The sequence below is a fragment of the Sylvia atricapilla genome, chromosome 10, assembly GCF_009819655.1.
Source record: "Sylvia atricapilla isolate bSylAtr1 chromosome 10, bSylAtr1.pri, whole genome shotgun sequence".
In the NCBI taxonomy this organism is placed as follows: Eukaryota; Metazoa; Chordata; class Aves; order Passeriformes; family Sylviidae; genus Sylvia; species Sylvia atricapilla.
Window position 1 is genome coordinate 7567889 of NC_089149.1, and position 15576 is coordinate 7583464.

The following is a 15576-nucleotide window of genomic DNA, read 5'->3' on the forward strand; positions in this document are numbered from 1 at the left end:
GGTGCGTGGCCCGAGGCTGCCGGGAGGCTCCGGGGCGTCGCTGCCCGCAGGGTCGGGCAGAAGTTCCCGGCGGGGCAGGAGCCTCCCGGGCTCGGCCATCCGGAGCGCCCCGGCCCTGCCACCGGGCGGCAGGGAGGGCTTGGGGAAGAAGGGATGCTGGGAGGGTGGCATTTTCCTCTCTCATGGGGACGGGATCGTCCCCCTTATGCTGCCGGCTTCTTCCCTGCGCTTCTTTTAGTGGGGGGTTTCCAGGAGCCAGGCCAGCGCCCGGTCCCTGCCGCTCCCTCCCCCGTCCTCGCCGAGGTTTCATTACTTGCTGTTAGTGCCTGGAAACAATAAAGGATGTGGGACTGGGCTTTTATTGATTATTTGTCACCCTGTATTTGTCAGTTTCAATAACTTTTCCTGAAGTTTTACTTACGGGCACTTGAGCTTTCGGATTAGGCCAGCTCTGCGGATTGCAGCGAGGGGTAATTATCCGCTGGCCTGCTTCCCCGCAGCCGGAGAGAAAAGAGCATTAACGTATAGAATGGGCAGGATCCGGCCTGAGCCCCCCCTAAAGCGCCGGCCGGGCGAGAGGCGGGGGCCGGGAGCGGAGCGGCCCCGCCAGCTGCCCGCGGCCCCGGGGTGCGGCCAGCCCGCGCTCTGCCCGCGGGGGCTCCCCCGGGCCGCCGCAGCGTCCCCCCTTCCCTCGGTTTAGAGGCGAGGGATCAGCCCTCAAGAGACGGTCCCGCTCTCGGGAGGGGGGACCCGCGGCGCTGGGGCCCGAACCGGGGCTCTCGGCTGCGGCCAAATCCCCGGGATTCAATTAAAAAGCTGGCTCGCGCCGCTGGCGGGGAGGCGAAGCCGGGGGATTTGTATTATGAAGATCGACTCTTCAAAACTGCCCGCCTGGCAGCCCGGCCGCGCTCCCGCCGGCCGAGGGGACCCCGCTGCCCCGGCCGGAGCCCCCGGGAGCGGAGCGGAGCCGGGGGCTGCGGGGAGCTGCGGGAAGCGGGGGGATAGCCGCCCCCGCCTCTCTGCCAGTGTTTTCTTCCTCGAGAGAAAAGACCTTATCCTTGGCCATCTTCCTCCTCTTCATAAGTTTCCTGCGTCTCCCGAGCGCTGCCCGCTGCTCCGAAGGCGCTCCAGCCACGCACGTTGTAAGCACGCTGAAGGCGAGCATCATCGCTCGGCGGGCTGGCAGGGCGCCTATCGTGGCCAGGATAGCGTTTGATGTGCTGTATCTCATGCCACTGCAAGCTAAGAGACGAGCGAGCGCAGAGTGCCCGGTTACACGGGATTTAATTACAGCGGAATGCATTCTCCATGCTGATTAGGAGCAAAATCAATCGGGGGCTTATTTGCCACAATGAACCAATAAAACCCCAATTTATTAAAGCAATAATCTCAAGCCCCAAATGGTCTAAATATTATTGTTTTGATGGCATTAAGGGAATTCGGAGTGGAAGTGTGACACAGAGAAGATCAGGGAGTCCTACTCCATGAATTCGGTAGGAGTTTCTAGCCCCGTTCCAGGAGCTCACTTTCTGGCTCAGAGATCTTGGAGGAAGGGGGCCAAGTTCCCCAGTTTCAGATCCAGGTGTCTGGGTCGCTGTGGTACCTACAAGGCAAGATGCTCTGTGGTCTGCAGCTGTCTGTGCTGAGGCAAACATGAGGTAAACAGCTTCCTACCAGGTCTTAAGGATTTCCTGCTTCCCAGCGATTTATATGTGAAATTCCTGGAGGAGGGTAGGCCACACAGAGGTCCCCAAGCTACAGGTCAACATAAAAGCCTTGTGACAGTATTAGAACACCGCACAAAGTGCCAACAATTTCTCTGGTAGGGATGAAGGAGAAAGGGATTCCCTCAGGAGGGTGCAGAGCACCAGAGTGGGGCACATGGGTGGACTGGGGCACCGTGGTGCCCTCTGTTCCCCTCTGCCACATGCGATCAGCCCCGTGCCGTGCCGTGCCACCCCGCAGTGTGCAGGGAGCTGCCCTGGGCACGCCGTGGGAGGCTGGAGGGGCCGCGGGAGGGGCGGCGCTGGTGGGCTGGTCACCCTGGGAACCGCGGGGTCCACCAGAGCTCAAAGTCTGTGACTCAGGAGATGCTGATTTTGCTTTACAGCTTTCTGTAACTCCAGTCATCTCTGTCCCAAACCGGAGAGGACCTCATTTCCTGCTCAGTGCTGTGCCAACCACAAGGTCTTTTCATAAGGCTGCAAGGGGTGCCTGGCTGCGGGAAGGACAGTCAGTGTTTGTCACCAGGGAATGAGCTGGCATCACAGCTCTAATCTGAGTCAACAACCTGGCCAGCCCTGAGCATGACTTCATAAATCACGGTAGCTAATTGAAAGGCACATGCTTAAATATGCAGTGTTGTTCAAAAAGAAAGAAAAAAACCTAGAATTTAACAAACACTTTTTTTTTTCTTCCCACTAGCCTACTGATCAGTCACCTGATTGTTTCAATTTACAATATTTCGTGCAGAGAAAAAAAGGAGAAAGTATAAAAACATCTTGTATAGACATAACAAAAACACAAACGAAAAATTCATCTCCTAATGAGAGGCTTAGCCTTTTTCTAACACATCTTTAATAATAGGGAAACAATCTTTAAGTGTTTTTAATTTAAATTGTTTTCATGTTTAATTCACTGTTGCTGCATAATATTATTAAGTGTCTATGTATCTATTTAGCAGAGAGGCATATGATATTTCAAAGCAATTGAACCAGTTTTGAAAGGAGAAAGAGTCCTGTACCGTGCCTGTATTCACTTAATTTTTTAATGTTAGTTAACACACGTACGCTGGATTGCCTTTTTCTCATCCTTCCAGTAGAAACGAAAAGTAAGTCTGGAACAAAAGATCAGTTATGTGCTTTTTGCTTCCCACACCCAAACCTCCTGCTTTATTTTTGTATCCATAGGGTCTGTGTGATCTCCTCCCGTGAGAGGCATCTCAGCAGCTCAGTCCCCTCTGCCATCTCAGCGCTGCCACTGGAGAAGCCCAGGAGGAGCAGAGGCTGAGCAGCAATTTGAATATCCATATTTAACTCTTCAAACAACAGAAGATACTTCAGAACCATGTGTGAGACAAAATGCCATTAAAGTTTCAATCATTAAAGCTCTGTTTAGCCGTACTCCAGAAATGAGCAGTTCATAACAAGCAGGGAATACTGATTGACAGTTTGCCATCAGGAGCCCTTAAGTAGGATTTTTCCAGCTATAATGCAGTGTACTCTTCAGTGCTCCCTTTTGCAAGATGCTATTTCAAGTAGAGGAGCATGAGGAAAATTTACATAAAAGCTTTGTATGTAATATGTGATTGCTCTGAAATTAAGAAGCACCAGTTTTCCCCTTATTGTTTCAGAAATGAAGAGTGCACTTTGTTTTCTTGTTTACTTCGGGCGCTTGATCCCTTGATGTGTTTCAAGTGTTTTCTGTCAGCATCACGAGACCTCGCTTACCTGCTAAATTTTAAGTGTAAAGTGATTAATGTTCAAAGTGCCTGAAAAAAACAGCACTAATGATGTCTGACAACTTTTGGGGTTTTTTTGTTGTTTGGGTTTTTTTTTTTTCTTTTCCTCTTAAATAATATTTCATGGTACATTAAATGGGTTGTGCAGTCTCTTCTGAGAGAGCAAAACAATGTATTGCTGCATACTTAATGTTTCGCCAAGCAGAGAGTTTTAAAAGAAAAAAAAACAACAACAAACCTGAAGGCAGCATAGAATCCTGAGCCCTGTCTCAGCTTCTTCTCAATTCAGTAAGAAATGTTAGTAATTTGGAGAAAGATACAGAAAGAAAAATAAATATTATTTCACAGTAAACCTCTTAGTGAGTCACTTGTGATCACCAGCAGATATCAGAAATGTTTCTTGTTAAACCCACTGAGCATTATTTCTTCACAAGTTGAAATGTTTTTAGCCAAACTGTTTTCTCGACGTTCGCATAGGATGTACCAGTTAGAGGCAGAGCAGCCCAAGAGAGAAGCAAACAATTAAAACTTTTACATATTTGTTTCTTGACAGACATCCCTACAAGATAGGTTTTAACATTTCTTCTTCTTCTTAATTTTTCATCCTTTTTTTTTTTTTTTTTTTTTTTTTTTTTTTCAGTAAGAGGGATAAGCTTGGAGTGCCCAGTCACCGTGGTAACTGCCAGAAAAATTCTCCTGAAGTTTGAAGAGGTCAGCTAACAGGGTCAACAACTCTGGCCTCTCTCTGAGCTGGGCCTGGCAGGCTCCATCCTGCGGTTGGGGTGTTAGCGCAGGCTGAGCCCTGGGAGGTGGACCATTCCAGCTCTGATATAAATTTTTTGAGTCAGTTCACGGCCTGGACTCTCCAGGTGGCCTCCAAAATCGATTGTGACCTTGTGACCCTGTCTAACGGAGGCATAGCATCCAACCTAAGTAAGGATTTAGCCAGGAACGACAGCTTTCCACTGAGTGTTATTGGGGACAGTACAAACAGTTTGGGAAGCAAGGAGGTAGGTATGAGGAGTAGGGGTCATTAAAAGCATATTAAAAAACAATTTTAAAAATCCTTTTTAGCTGAAAGTTTTTATTTGCAGTAACCATGCCTTAAACTAACGGTTCTGGCAACTATTTTTTGCTTCCATGATAGTGTTTTATCAAGTACTTCAGTGCATTAATATACAAAAAATTGGCTTTTTGCATATTCCAAACCAAAATGATATTTTGTCTATCTCTGGATTTTGAACTTGTAAATGAAGCTGGCTGACATGTGTTAAACTAGATGTCTGTGAAGTGTTTTTTTTCCTTAATATCATACAGACTAGGAGACTGCTTATTAAAGTGGGCTATTTATTTTAGGTAGTAATTTCCCTAATACGTGCATTCTTTTTAGACTGAAAAGTCTCTTAATCCCTGTAATCTGTTTTTAAACTGGAAAATTAAGTAACATTCAGAATAGTGTGGAATGAAAGTGTGAGAGTTTCACAGAGTTTTCCTTTACTGGTTTGCAGTACAAATAGAAAAGCTACAAAACTAATTATGTACTTTGATAGGAAAACAATGGATCATGCTAAGATCATACTCATAGAGAACGTGACTTTTTTTTTCCTTTAAGATTTTAAGCAACAAACTATGTGGAGAGGGAGGGAGGGGCTGCTGCAAAGTTCTGATTTTGTTACTGAATCTAGAAACTTGCCCTTCTGAGCAAGAGGATTTGCTCTTGTATTCTGTTCCCACTGCTACAAAACCTCATGCATTGCTCACACGAGTAATTGGTAGCTGTCAGATGAGTGAGTGGAACTGCACTGAGGAGCAAGATCCAGTTTCCGAGCTGGAAAGTGCTATCAGACATTAAGTGACTTTAAAACTGCTCTGAAGGAAGAAAATTGCTTTAATATTTGTTTCCAGTCTTAGAAAAATTGTGTGGTGAGAACCTTGCCCAAACACTTCCCGTGCTTGGCAGGGCCTGGCTCTGACATTTTACTTCCCAGCCCCTTCCCAGTTGAGCAGTTCCCCTGAGGTTGGAGGAGCTGCACCAGAGTCAGGGCCATGAAATACAGTTCAGGAAGAGCATCTGAGCCTTGCTAAACGTCACTGTACTGCTGAGAAGCCCCACAGGCCCCAACAGCAAGAATATCTAACTTTGACTTGCAGTAACACCTTACTCTGCAGAAAGTCTCCAAAAATCCACAGATAAATCCATAGCCAAAGTCCTGCTTCTTATGGTGTCAGCATAATGTGCTCCAGTTTGGAAGATCAGAAATAAGAACTGGGGCTGAATTTTGCCATAAAATAATTTAAGGCCCACACCTGCACATTCAGATATCCATGGAGACACTATTTAATTCTACCCAGAATACTAATAATAGTTTGGTTTTGGAGGTAATTTCAACAGAGCTCTGCTGAAAAGACTTTATTCCCATTAGGAAGTGTGTTGGTTCAGGAGAGTGGCTTCTGTGGTTGAGTTTATGAGGATGAAACTTACAGCCCTTGGTGAGAATCAGAATATTTGCTTGCTTTTCAGAAAAAAAACTTTAAGATAGTACTGTAAATATCTGGATGGTGGATCTTCAATATTTTAAAAAGCATCTGTGTAAATTTTTACATTTAAAAAATATATATACTTATATCTGCTTTGTATTGTCATCACTCGGGGACCAAGTTTTACCTGACAAATGGGATCACTTCTGAAAACAGAAAGAACTATTCCACTGGAACTTTTGGAAAAGAATTGCCCCAAATTTGCCCTAAAGCCTCCAGCTTGGAATGAGGAATTGTTGGCAGAGGCAACAACAAGGAGATCTCAAATTCTCCTTCCTGCAAATTCTTTAGCATTGACTTCTGTAGATCCTATTGAATTTATTTAGCTGCAAGTCTACAAATACCATTTGGAACAGGTCGTGGTCTTACATGTTTTGTACCTCTTCACGTTGTTCACTTCATCCACATCCAAGGATGTGGAATGCCCAGAGGTGCATATGTTAGCAGCAGCTGCAGTGGGACAGTTCTTCTTCTTCTTCTTCCCCATCAGTGCAGTGAAGTGCTCACTCAGCTTCATTTGACTTCTTGGAAAACTCTCAGAGGTGCAGGCTCTCTGAGTTTCCCAGAGGGATGTATGTGAATGGGCTTGGTGCTGTGTTAGAGATAAACCAGCAGAATCACCAAAGTCTGTGGTGGTTCCCAGCCCCTGATAACCCACGAGGCCTTTGAAAGTTCCCTGGGGCTGCTCTGTGGAATTGTATTAAATTGTAATCTTCATAGTCTTCAATTAAGTTTTTTTATTAGAGGAGTATGTGGCAGTCTGCAAGAAAATCTGAGGTCTGAGGGTCATCTGCTCCCTGAAAGCTCGGAGGATGTTTGTTTGTTGTACAGGAATATGACTCAGGTCATGGGCCATGAGGTGTTGGGAGGTATTTTGTTAATGTTTTCAAATTAAACACATGCCAGGCTAAATGAAATGTATTTTATTACTCATGCAAACAAACAGAACAACAGCAACAAAAAATCCACTTCAAAATAAAACAAAGAAAATACAAGTGATAAACGGACACTGAAGCCTCAGCCTGATTTGTCTTTGCCTGTGTCCAAAGCCTGCATTCCCAGTGCTCGGCAGAGACAGAGAGGCTCAGCTTTAGGGAGCAGCACGTTGCCGTGGCCTGGATCAGGGCTGGCCAAGGTCTCTGGGTTCTGAGAGGGCAAATGAGCCCTGGGGCTGACAGATGTGCTGGGAAAAGGTCCTGAACAAGTGCTGCGCTTCCGTCTGCTTTTGCTTCTTCCTCTCTGCCTTGGGAGTGTGTGTCTGCTGTCCAGAGGAAAAGTCAAACTAATCCTGATGCTTTTCCCTATTCTGGGTGGACTAATTCAGAGAAAGCACTTATGGCAGCCTTTGTGGAAAGGTTACAATATGGGTTGATACTCTAGGAACTATAGGAAGTTCTTAATCCTTCCCTGCCTACGGGGCTGTCATTTATAGACCCGCTATTGTCTCATCTTTTATAAGGATGTTTCCTTACATTAAGGTTCCAAGAGCAACCAGACTTTGCCATTGTTCACAGCTATTTCTGTTTGTGGCTTAATGCACATCTAGTATTCTGTTTATGCTTTCACTGCTCTCCTACGCAGCAGACTGTACCTACACACCAGTCTAGGTGACATCACTCTCAAAGCATTCATTTCTCTGGTTCATTTTCTCCTGATTTGTCTGTGCATCTTGACTTTGCATTAGCCTAGTTCATTATAGGTAACATGATAAAGTACATGGAACTTTATGCTTTTAGTTTTCATTTCATCTTCATTTCTTGTTTGATAAACTTGCTTATTAAAAAAAGCTTTTAGGTGTATTTTTTATAACTGAAAAACCATTCTTACCACATAAGAAGAATGAATTCAACCATGAGCAGAAAAAATTGAAGCATAGATAATTTTGAATGTATAAAATTTAGCTTGATGTTAGTGGTGGTTTAATTACTGGATTTTTTTTATTATGACTGTTCATGAAGACATCCATTGTTTTCTGCTTTGATTTATGTCCAGATTAGCCCCCTTCAGAACCTCATTTCTGGCAGTCTCAACAACACGTGAGGGCCTGGCAGATTGTGCAGACATTGCATCTTCCCTCACTGCTGCTTCTCCTGAGCTGTTCCACCAGCTCCACAGCCTGTCATTCCTCAGGAGCCCGTAATGATTCCTTTCCTCCATCATCTGCTCCATGGCCCCTCCAGAACCAGGTGATTTTGTCAAAGTTTTCCAACCAGTTTAGAAACAGACACTGAAATGAAGGCAGGTGTTGTGGTGCTGGGGTGACATTGTGTCGCTGCCTTCCTGTCCTGTTCCTACAGACCTTCTCCAGAGCTCAGCTCTACGGCCAGACAGTGAGAATGATGAAGTCAGCATCTTTGTAAAGTGCTGGGAAATGTTATGCCTGAACAAACAGATGCAAATTAACAGCTACCTAGGTTTTGTCAAACCTAACTCTAGCCAGCACTTCACCGTCTCTGCTGCCCTCTCAGCTGCTCAAGATTTGCCAATAAGCCTTTTAGAGTCTGCTTTTGCACCATGCCTTGCAAAACGTGACATTTGGGCTTCAAAACTACCCTTGTGTCATAACACACATTGCAGCACTAATGCATCCTTCTTCCACATGCATCCTCACTTTGCTGAAAAAAAAAATAATCCGATTTCAGAACAAACTACAAACAGCCTGATGATGCAGGGTGAGGAGTGCCCGGCTAGCTTTGTGTGCTCGAGGCACAGCTTTATCCCGGCCATCAGCGGGACAGAGCACATGCAAATGTGTGATCTATTCCTTCCCCAGCCCCAGCGGTGCCTTGCTTTGCAGTTCCTCTCGCTGGTGAGTCGCTCTTGTAATTTCCAGTTATGTAACCCCATCTCATTTTGTGAATATGTGAATTTAACAGCTGTCAGTGTCAGCAGCGCCTGGGAGGGGTGTGTGTCTTTTTTTTTTTTTTTTTTTTTTTTTTTTTTTTGGCAAGCTGGCATTACTCATCAGTCTCATGGTAGTTTTGTTTGAAAAATGCTTGTGTTAGAAAAAGTGGATTTATCAGCTCAGCACTGTATGGTGCTAGCATGCAGCTCAACAAAAGACAAGTGCTCATTTCAGTAACGCTTGCAGCATTTCATGGGGCCCCCAAATAGGCTGAACAAGGCTTCTCTGGCAACTAACCCCAAGTACAGTGGGAAACTATTAAAGTGGCAGTGTCACTGCTTGGAAAAGGGATTTGGTTTTCTTCCATCATTTATTGCTGCAGGTTTTTTGTTTTGTTTTAATTAAAGACTTTGAACTGCATTAGGAATTTCCCTGAATATTGGAGGAAAAAAAAAAAAAAAAGAGGCGTTACTGAAAATTTGTGCTCCTAGAAGTGATTTTTTTTCTCTCATGGTTTCTTGGAAGGTAGATCACACTGTCAGTCTGCCCTTCCCAAAGTGGATCTGTTTTATGGGGAAAAATAGGATACTTGCAGCTTTTTCAAGTAGTACTACAAAGTCAGTGGTGCTGCAGCCTTTCAGGGAAAACTCATGTCCAAATCAGTTTATTTTCAGAATGATTTGCTGCACTTACACTTTCATTTGTAGCTGCTCTTCCAGAATGCAAATACAACCTGGAGAGTTTTCTGTATTTAATTGAATGTGTCAGGTGGTTGAAATCATGTTTTAAAATCAGCATTACATACTGCAAATGTGTCAAACCCTTTGTTCACGTTTATTTAAAACAAATGTATTTTTCAGTATTTATTTATTTATTTATTCTCTCTGTTTACACTTCACGCAGATGGTAAAGATAAACCAGTGGGTTTAATTTTTGCTGAAAAATTGCCTTTTACATTTTTAGGTTCTCATAGCCTGGCAAGATGCTACAAATCCCATGTGACAGCGATCAGAGGGAAATACTTATTTGAAGAAACCTCTGTCATTAGCTGTGCTGTAAGTTTTATAAAAGGTTCAATTTCATAAAATGCAAATTCTGGACTAATTGTTCCTCTGCAAGCCTTAATGGTCTCTGAGCTGCATAGTTAATCTACTACCTGCCTCTACCCACTTATCCAACAGAATTTGGAGCTGGGTAAAACACGCCTTCACACATCACTTACATCTATTTTAACTTTTCTTTTGACACGTTCTGCTGATTGTTTACCATAACTTGCATCCAGACAGATGGATTTGGACTTGCACGCTCTTAAAGCTGCACAGAAGACAAGCACATTCCCCGTGGGGACACCCACCCACAAAAACATCTCCGTGGGTTCACGTCCCGTGGGTGGGTGTGCTCCAGGTGCTGCCGTGGTTGGGGGGAGGGATGGGTGGATGCAATTCCTGAGTCATCTTCTGTTTCCCCTTGGAGAGAGGTGGTTACAGGGAATTGCCTGCTCCCTGCAGGGGCAGAGGGCTGTGGTTATCAGCTCCTCAGAGCTGTAGAGGCCAGAAACATGAATGCACTGTTGTACCTGCACACACACCACGCACCTCTGCACCTGCAGTGTCCTGCAGCCACCCCTGGACACCAGGAGCTCACTGTGATCACCCTCTGGCTTTCCAGCACAGGTGAAGACAGCCCTGAGGTAGCAGGTCACATACTCATATTGAGCTTGGCACTCAGAAAACTGGGTGCTTGCTGCAGTGTGCCTGCAGTGGGGACAAGTCAGACACCCTGGGTCTTCAGTCAGACCATACACAGGTCAGGGACTGAAATGTTTGTCCCACACCTACCGCAGCAGAGTTGTGGTTGTTGACTTGAGTGACAGGGAATAGAGGACTGGGATGGCTCAGCCCAAAGTCCCTTAAGCCTTGGCTTGATGGGTGAGATCTTGAGCACAGCCAGAGCCCACAACATTAAAGGCTTTATAAAAGCAACAGTGCCAGTTTAAAATCAACCTCCCACATTACCAGCAGCCCCAGCAGGTGAAACATGATCCAGGTAGCCCAAGCCAGTGAGTAAACAAACTGCTGCTTTCTGAATGAGCTGCATCAGAGAAATGCTTCTACCTGGGAATTACAGTGGCTATTTGCACTAAGTGAGCTGTGCAAATGAACAGGCTCCCATGATTCTAATTCTGTGAAAATGAGTGGGCTCCTATGATTCTAATTCTTATTCCACACAGATTTTTTTCCCTCTACACCCAAAATGAAATAGGGAAAAAGTTGTAGGGAAAAAATTCGCTGATAAGACTAGAAAGTTTAGTGAGATTGGGCCTGATCTAGCTGCTTGAACTTCAGTGGGGTCTGTTGCTGGGTTTCCCTGAGCTAGAGAAAACAATCCTGCTGCTTCCAAACTGCCAAGTCAGTCAGAGGAATTTAATATTGTCCCTAAAGAAGCTGCTTTGCTGCTCTTCTGTTGGGTTCCCAGTTCCATTTCCAGTAAGCAGTATTAACTTAGGGGCTTTTTACTTGACTACATTTTTTTCTCCTTCAGCTCCAGCTCTTGAACCTTCACAGAGCCTTGCTGTGTAGACCAGCTGAACAGAGGCTGAATGCATCATTTTAGATCCTCTTGGTGTTACTGCCTGGCTCCCTAACTGGAGAAGTGCATAAAAGCAAAGAAGGTGGATCTGTCCAAGTAGAGCCTGGACCCTGACAAGTCCCATGGGTCTGCCAGGGTCTAAAACTCTCTGTGGAGTCCTTGGAATGTGCAGACTGAGGGTACACCACACTGAGGACTCAGCAGCCCAGCTCTGCTCCCATGTTTCTGCCTCCCTGTCTGGTCCCATCCTGCCCCAGAGAGCCTCTCCCCCCTCCCCTGCCCAGGCTCCACTTATTCCTGAGTTATGATAACATATAAGCAGATTAGAGAATTCTTATCGGAATAAGTTGGACACAATGCAACATTTAACTCTCAGTGACAGCCACCTCTGACTGTGAGTGACATGTTATAAATTATGTTTGAACTGGATTTTTTTTTTTTTCTCTTCAGAGGCAGATATTCCCTCTGCCACCCAGTCAGCCCTGTAACGTTGCACTTGTGGCCTTAATCCCACTTGGATGTGTGCCCTGCTGCCTCCACTTTCCGTCACTTGGGTACTTTAGTATTCTTGAACAAGTGAACAATCTTTGTTTCTGTACCTTATTAGGCCAAAGACCATAGCAGCGAGTGATGGCATCAGCAGGCCCTGCAGGCAGGATTCTCTGCAGACACAGCCAACCTCCAACAAACCCCTTTTTATCCTCCTGTTTCTAGGAAGAATTATGATGGTGGTGCCCTGCTGTTGATCAGTCAAATCTGTGGTAGGCCTAGAGATAAGTCCTGTAAGTGTGGTGTACTGTAAAACAGCGGCTCCCATTCATTAGTAGCTTGTGTGTAATAAACCACCCAAAGGAGGGGGGTGGGGAGGGAGAGGGACGAGCAGCTGCAGTGTGCAGGAACAAACAACACAACTCATTCTTGGGAGCCAAAACTTTCTAATTTGCTGCTGGGCTGCTGGGAGCACTGAAATTCTTTCTGATAATGCGCTCGTGCCCTCGGTGTCTCTCCTGGCGTTTCCCAAGTCCTGCTCTCCCGAGGTCCCTGAGCCTGGGATAGTTTCACTTTGAACCCAAAACACAGAGGGGAGCTGAGTGGGGAAGGGGGGGGATCACATCAGTGCCCAGTGTTTGCAGACTCCGTGGACTCCCAGTCATTCTGCTGGGAATGGCTGGTGCATGGATCTGCTTGTGCAGTGAGTAAACAAAGCATCACATGGGCTGCAGAGCAAGCAGGAGACAGGGGGCAAACCCAGGGCTAGCTGGGCATGCACAAGCACAAAGTGTCTCAGATGTGTAACTGATTTAGAGCTTGCTGGAATACTTAGAAACCTCTATCTCCCAAGAGGTAAAAACCTCAAACCAATCTCAAATGAGTAAAAGCTGAAAAATTATTTGGTTTAATCTGTTCTAGGTTTCTCCACAAGTTCTGGTAAATCTTTGTAGCTTGTAGGCAGGTGAATTGAAATATAATGTAAGATGTTGCACGTGTTGAGACATCAGCAGTTCCTAATATTTGCATAGCTGTGAATACATTGGTGATTTTGGATCTCAGCCTTGGACCTTCCAACTGCCTGTGGAACATTTCAGACCAGGATGTGAAATTATTAAGTGTTGCACAACTGCTCTCATAGACCAGGCCTTTGTGCTGATGTTTGTATTATCACAGGAAAATGAAATTATTTTCAGATAGCTGCTCTCTGGAGGAGTGCTGTACCCTCGCAGGAGATGACAGTGACTGCTTTTTCCAGGGATGTACCAGGCTGTGATGGTGCCTGGACTGTCTCCTAACATTTGTATAGACAAGGGCTACTTCAATGGCAAATTCAGGCATGGGCCAAAATGCAAGCATTCTTTATGTAGACAAGGCAAAATGGCAGATTTGAGGTTTTCCACTCCCCTGGAGGAGATCCATCTCCCTCCTCTCCTGGAGGAGCTGTGCTGTGAGTTTCAAGCTCTGAAATGAGAGAGGCTTCTGCCAGATTGCTGCTTGATAAAGTTACCCAATGAGATGAAAACAGCCTGAAGAGCATCCACTAAACAGTGTTATCTAAACCTAGGCACAAAATGTTTTTTATTTTTAATCTTCTGGAAGTTCAGGTAGTACAGCTTAAGTACTTCTGATTGTGGCCTTTTGGCATTTTGAACAAAGTGAAAATAACTTGACATTTTGGTTTTGCTTCCCCAGACTTAGGTAGGTAAGCTGATAGCTTTATAACCAAAACTGGCTGCTCACTGCCCATTCCCTGCATAGAGCCTGACTTCTCTATGCTGTTTCCAGCATTTTCAACTAGAATTGCAACAAGATTTGTGGGAATCTCTCCGTGAGTTTTCAAAGAAAAATTGCAAAGGTAACACCTCTGGTAATTGCTGCACTGTATAAGCAGAGGAGAGAACCATCAATTGGAAAAGTCCAGCACTGGTCAGACTGCCCTGCTCCCTGACAGCTGGCAGCTCTCAGCAGGTACCTACCTGTGCTCCTGTTGTCAGCAGGTTTGAAGTCATAGATGAGACCAGCAAATCCAGTGAATGTTCTGGGTAGCTGTGAAATCGAGGGGTGGAGGGTTTTTGTTTTTTTTTTTTTTTTTTGGAGGGTTTGAGCCCCATCTCCAGCACAAGCAAAACCGTGTAATCCTTTCTTTTGCAATTAGAGCTGAAAAATAGCCCCGGGCCAGAGCACTTGCACAAGGAGCAATTAGACAAGCTAGACACTGGGAAAAGCTAAAAATAGTAAATAATCTGCCTCCACAAAAATACCTTGAATCATTAGAAAAGAACATTTTATGAATTTCCTGGGAATCATTTTGTGCTTTAATATGTTCACGGTGTTCTGCCTGGAGGGGCTATATTCCAACTGCTGTTTGGCAGAGGTAAACATGAGTAATATGACTCTCTTCTTACACTTGAGACACTGAAAAAACCCTAAGTCCTGAGATTTTCATACCTGGCCAATTGAAATTGGGCTAATGAGTGGATTCATATTGAACTGAGAAAAAATATGCCCTACCGCTCTTTTAAGAGAAGAAGTCCAGTAGTTTGGGGGTAAAAATGACTTAATTTTTGTTATTTAATGGATCTGCCCAGTTTTCTTTGGGAAAGAATGTATGAATCAATGATACTCATCCATTAGCTGAATACAAACTATTATAAAAACTCTCCTTTTAGAAAGTATATTATTTGAAAAAAAAAAAAAGGATGACAGCTCCTGACTTATTTTGCAGCACTCCTGGCCTGGATGAAATGTATAAACAAAAAAAACCCTAACCACAGCTGAATATTTTTAGTCCTTTGCAGGGACTACATATGATGCTACTTAATTAAGAATGCCTCCAAAAGGATGATTTGACTGTTTCTGGTAAACTTCTGATGCAGGCATAAAAACTGTAACAAAACTGAGACCTGAGGCTTGAAGGCAGCAAACCAGAATTAGCTGGTTGCTAATACATGTGAGAAAGGGGTTGCAGGTTCCTACAGTATTTTGGTGGGGTTTTTTTTTTTGCTGGGAACTTGTGTAATACTGTTTGAAAAATGCTGTGAACATAAAATCACATTCTGTTCTGTCTTCTTTATTTACAGGAGGTAATTCAAGAGGAAAAAAGAAAAAAGAAGCTATACAATGAAACAGCAAATTGTGAGCATCTGTGTGCACACCCCTGTGTGTCCTTGTACCTCTGCTGGCTCGCTGGCTCTCAGGAGGAGTTCCAGAGATGGGTGACAACACAACTTTGAGTTCCTGTCCCTCTGTTTCTGTGTGGGGCCTCCTGGTTATTCCCAGAGCTGCTCGTCCCCATCCCAGCACAATGCCCTGCTGTGACAGGGGTGTGATGCTGCAATCCCAGGAGCTCTTTGCCCACCGCTGGCTCGGAGCAGCAGCGATTTTGGGGACAAAGGGGCTGCGTGGGGGCGGGCAGGGACCCCGGGGCACGGGGGCAGAGCTGGTGCTGGAGCTCCACTGGGCATTGAGGGGTCCCTGCAGGAGCTCCCCTGTGTCCGTGCTGTGCATCCAGAGGGCTGTTTGTCCCCACAGCCGCTGCCAGGGGCTGCCTGGGGCCAGGGAGAGCAGCTCTGGATGCTGGAATTTGATCCAGCCCATCCCTTCAGCCCTGAGCATCCCCCGGCCTGTGGGAAACTGCACAAAGTTTCTCCTA

The 15576-nt window shown here is 45.3% G+C and overlaps 1 long non-coding RNA gene across 1 annotated transcript in view; it reads left to right on the top strand.

Annotated features, from left to right (window-relative positions):
• The window catches only part of LOC136365384 (uncharacterized), an 87288-nt gene extending 71941 nt beyond the window's left edge, over positions 1 to 15347 (top strand). Inside the window, exons 3-4 of the long non-coding RNA XR_010744363.1 lie at positions 9807 to 9898; positions 15005 to 15347. This is a non-coding gene — a long non-coding RNA (uncharacterized lncRNA). The remainder of the gene's footprint in view (positions 1 to 9806; positions 9899 to 15004) is intronic.
• The last annotated feature ends 229 nt before the right edge of the window (positions 15348 to 15576 follow it).